The sequence below is a fragment of the Macaca mulatta genome, chromosome 6 (assembly GCF_049350105.2).
Source record: "Macaca mulatta isolate MMU2019108-1 chromosome 6, T2T-MMU8v2.0, whole genome shotgun sequence".
Lineage (NCBI taxonomy): Eukaryota > Metazoa > Chordata > Mammalia > Primates > Cercopithecidae > Macaca > Macaca mulatta.
Genome location: NC_133411.1, coordinates 178430569 through 178435662, shown reverse-complemented (window position 1 = coordinate 178435662; position 5094 = coordinate 178430569). Strand labels below are relative to the sequence as shown.

Below are 5094 nucleotides of genomic sequence, written 5' to 3'. Positions count from 1 at the left end.
CGTATGTTCTCATCATTTAGCCCCCACTTATAAGTGAGAACATGTGGTGTTTGGTTTGTTTGCTAAGGGTAACGGCTTCCAGCTCCATCCATGTCCCTGCAAAGGACGTGATCTCATTCCTTTTTTTTGGCTGCATAGTATTCCATGGTGTATATGTGCCATATTTTTTTAGTCCAATCTATCATTGATGAGCATTTGGGTTGATCCCATGTCTTTGCTATTGTGAGTAGTGCTGTAATGAACATGAACTTATGTTATAACAGCATGGCTTATATTCCTTTGGCTATATATATCTCATAACGGGATTGCTGGGTCAAATGATATTTCTGCCTCTAGATCTTTGAGGAGTAGCCACACTGTCTTCTACAATGGTTGAACCAACAGTGTAAAAGCATTCTTTTTTTTCCACAACCTGACCGGCATCTGTTTTTTGACTTTTTAATAATAGCCATTCTGACTGGCATGAAATGGTATCTCATTGTGGTTTTCATTTACATTTCTCTAATGATCAGTGATGTTGAGCTTTTTTTCATATATTTGTTGGCTGAATAAATGTCATCTTTTGAGAAGTGTCTTTTCATGTCCTTTGCCCACTTTTTAATGTTTTTTTTTTCTTGTAAATTTGTTTAAGTTCCCTGTAGATTCTGGATATTAAACCTTTGTCAGATGAATAGATTGCAAAATTTTTCTCCCATTCTGCAGGTTGTCTGTTCACTCTGATGATAGTTTCTTTTGCTGTGCAGAAGCTCTTTAGTTTAATTAGATCCCATTTGTCAGTTTTTCCTTTTGTTGTAATTGCTTTTGGCGTTTTCATCACGAAATCCTTGCCCATGCCTATGTCCTGAATGGTATTGACTAGATTTTCTTCTACGGTTTTTATAGTTTGGGGTTTCACATTCAAGTCTTTAATCCATCTTGAGTTAATTTTTTCATAAAGTGTAAGGAAGGGATCCAGTTTCAGTTTTCTGCATATGGCTAGCCAGTTCTCCTGGCACCATTTATTAAATAGGGAATCCTTTCCCCATTTCTTGTTTTTGTCAAGTGTGTCAAAGATCAGATGGTTGTACATGTGCAGTCTTATTTCTGAGTTATCTACTCTGTTCCATTGGACTATGTGTCTGTTTATGTATGAGTACTATGATGTTTTGGTTACTGTAACCTCTTAGTATGGTTTGAAGTCAGGTAGCGTAATGCCTTCAGCTTTGTTCTTTTTGCTTAGGATTGTTTTGGATATGCGGGCTCTTTTTTGGTTCTATATGAAGTTTAAAATAATTTTTTCCAATTCTATGAAGAAAGTCATTGGTAGCTTGATGGGGATAGCGTTGAATCTATAAATTACTTTGGGCAGTATGGCCATTTTCATGATATTGATTCTTCCTATCCATGAGTGTGGAATATTTTTCCATTTGTTTGTGTCGTCTCTTATTTCCTTGAGCAGTGGTTTGTAGTTTTCCTTGAAGAGGTCCTTCACTTCCCTTGTAAAAATATGGAACACTTCATGAATTTGCACATCATCCTTGTGTAGGGACCATACTAGTCTTCTCTGTATTGTTTCAGTTTTAATATATGTGTTGCCAAAGCGAGCACCTCTAGTCTTTTTAAATGCTACATGATAGTATTTTCAAAATAGCAACCATGCTAACATGAATTGTGTACCTGTTATGTCAGGCAGTGTTCTGGCTCTTTAATAGTGGTATGTCATTTAATTTTCACAGCAACTCTACAAACAAGAAAATCTTATCATCTTCTTTTTACATTTGAGGGAAATGGAATCACAGAGAAGCTAAGCAATTTGACCAAGGTCACACAGCTAGTAAGCAGTGGAAGTGAGTTATGAACCCAAGCAGGTGAAATCTGGAGGCTTTGTTCCGCTTTGCTCCTAATATAAACATACCATACTTTTTAAAATATTCCCTTGTTCTTGGATACTTAAGTTACTCCAATTTGATTATTATACATAATGTTGCACTGGAAATCCTTGTTTATGGCTTTGTGTCCATGTACAAATATTTCTGTAGGATAGAGCCCTAAAAATGCATTCTCTGGGTCAAAAGACGTGCACATTGCAAAGTGTTATCATTCAGATAAGAGGAGGCCTATGGCATTAGGTTAATTATTTACCTTGACTGTGACCGAATTCAGGGCATGATATAACGGGCATGTCTTCAGGACTTGAGAAATGCCTGAGCCCTCAAACCCCATTTATCTTTTATACCATGATCTCATTCTTTGTTTCCCGAACTCTCCAATACTCCTCCCCGATTTGTCTCTAAGAAGGAGTGGGCTAGTCCAGATGTTGCTATGACCCAAATTACTGTTTATTTTGTTTGTATTTGACTTGTCTTATAATGGTGCAGTTAGCATGCCTAGGAAGTCCTTTTGCCCAGGGGATTGGGAGTAGGGACCAGAGTTCTCTCTCACTGGGACCTCCTCAGGTCTTGTTGGTTGAATCCTAACAGTGCTGTTGGTTATGCTTTCTCTTGTGGTCACAAGAACATAAACACATCTTCTCTCTTATTTTGTTTATTCAAAGGTGCTGTCAACTTATACTTTTTTTTCCTAAAATTTTTAACTTTGCTCATTTTGCTTTTACTAATCTTACTACGTTTTTCCCTTCCACTATAACATATTCACTTTTTAAGCAATATTGAAACTCAACGTACATGTCATTTGTTCAAGGTCACACGTATCTATATTAAGTGCCTCATTTAGATGGGTGCCTTAACTGGGTACAGACAGCTAAAATGTGTGAATAGTGAAGTATTTTTATCTTGATTTGCTGTAAATGCAAACAGAAATTCATATCTGAGTGCTTTAGGCATGGAGTGAAAAGGGGATATGTTACCGAGAGTATGAAATCATGTTTAATATGAACACTTCTCTTTCTTGGGAACCACATGAGAGTCCTCACCTGGATATACAAAGGGACTGTTTTTATGAGGCCCTGACTCCGTGATAATTTTCAGAGAAGACAGAATTTGAGCTTGTAGGTAGAATTGTATACTGCTTTCCTAGAAAGTATTCTTTCTATTTATATACCTCAAAAACAGTCCATACTTTACTGGATCTTTAATAAATATATGATACTGTATTTTGTTATTTGTCCTGTAGGTAAGCTGATATAGAATGTCTAAATCAGGCGTTTAAGAGAAATTCAGTTACAAGCCTCCTTTCATTTTTACATCCACCCTACAACTTAGTCAAATACATTTTGTTCTGTATTTTAACTCTCTATTGCCTGTTTAAGTAAAGACCTTTCTCACCCTCCACAATGACGGAAATTAATCCAAAAGTCTTATCACTGAGTTAAAGTCAATTCCTGCAATATAACTTTGACTTCTTTATAGATTCTTGTGAGTCTCCCCCATGAGAATCTTCCCTGTTCTTGAGACAAGGGGGTCGTGAGGACAAGGCTTCCCACCCGAAGGGGGCTCTGCCAGTGAGCAGTGCAGTAAAGTGAGTTGCAATCAGATGTGAACCATCAGTGGAGATGTTGAGGGGTCTCCCGAAAATAGTATCTTCTGTTATCACCAAGTCTGCCATCACACAGAATAAGTCACTCAGGCATTTCGAGTTCTGGAGCATTTCCCAGATTTATTCCATCTCTTCTGCTCTCCTTTTTAGTAGGAAATGCACAAGGTTAAGTAAACAAAGCACAAAGGCAGGCTGCTGTGGACAATAAACTAGAGGGAGTAAGTGAAAGTTCTTCCATTTGTTGATTAGATTTGAGACACATAATCTGTTTTCTATTAAAATATGATGTCCTAGCAAAAGCATTTCTGGGGAAAAACACCAGACAAAATACTAACAAAGATGTATTTCTTTTAGTTGAAATGTCTACCTTATACTCTCTTGGCCAACCAGCTGTCATTAGATTGATTAATTGGAAAAGGTGAAATATGTATATCATCTAGTTTCTGTTTAAGTTTCAAACATTTCCCTCTTTACTGGTAATTAAAACATCATTTGAGTCTGTACTTTGAACTTATTTACACCTGATTGCTGAGAGCTCCTATTTTCCACAGAAATAAGTGCCTTGATAAAAGCTGAGTTCACCATCCTCCTCCTCCTCATTGTCATATGACAGCACATTCTTACTGAGCAAAAGAACATTTTGATGTTGTAAGCATCTCTGAATTTTCATAGCCCTGCCTTGCAGTTTCCATATGTTCTAAAAATGCATGGAAATTTCCATAGGAGACACTAACCCTGCCCATCACTTTGGTATTTGGGCAAGTATACTTTGTGGAAAGTGTTTCCTTACAGAATTCATAGTCAGAAGAATATATCTCACTTCCCTGTGGGATTTGATTAAATGGAATGAAGGCACAATATATCTCTTACCATCTATTGACATCGTAGGGTAAATTAATTATATTCATGACTCACTTTTAGTACAATCTAGCCAAATCACAGAGATGTCTGAATAGTTGTAACTACAGCCACTATGAGGTTTCATTTGAAGTCACTGCTACATATTTACAAATAAATACATTTTTGCTGGGTTACCTCTGGAAAATATTATTAAATGGGGAAGGAACTTGTCTGAGATGAATTCCTTTGAGCAGGAGAACATATTGAAACTACTATGAATTCTGAATTTGTAGTATTTTTCAGGCTAAGGTCCATCTAAACAGAGATTCCTAGTTCATTTAAGTGTGAGATGTTATGATGAAGTTGTTGGTTTCTTGGACTATTCTATTGAAAGAAAGGGGAAGATTTAAAACATACCTGGAATTGCTTTAATTTTTGAGACTGTGTCTATACTAGAATGAGGTTGACTTCATGAGCTCCATATAAAAATCACCTTCAGCTTCCTGCCATTGAATGCAGCACCATCCTGAACTTGAGACAGCTACGTTGCTGCCCTGACATTTTGCTGATCCCAGGCTCCCTTGCCCCAGCTACTGACTAGGAACCCTCCTGGAGTAGCCTGATCCTGTGGCACCTTCAGTGAAGAGCCCACCTAATGCTAAGGATTGTCTTTGCCTGGAATGCTGGACAGACAGACTCTACTACCAGACTGGGAACCTGTAGATATTAGTTCAAGCCTGGATCTAGGCCAACTTTCCCACATTCTTTTAGGCTTCCAGT

At 37.5% G+C, this 5094-nt stretch overlaps 1 non-coding gene across 1 annotated transcript; it reads right to left on the bottom strand.

Moving 5' to 3' along the window:
- Positions 1-1480: 1480 nt before the first annotated feature.
- LOC114679074 (U6 spliceosomal RNA) lies at positions 1481-1587 on the bottom strand. Its single transcript, XR_003730762.2, has one exon. It is a non-coding gene; the product is annotated as a U6 spliceosomal RNA (small nuclear RNA).
- Positions 1588-5094: the final 3507 nt, after the last annotated feature.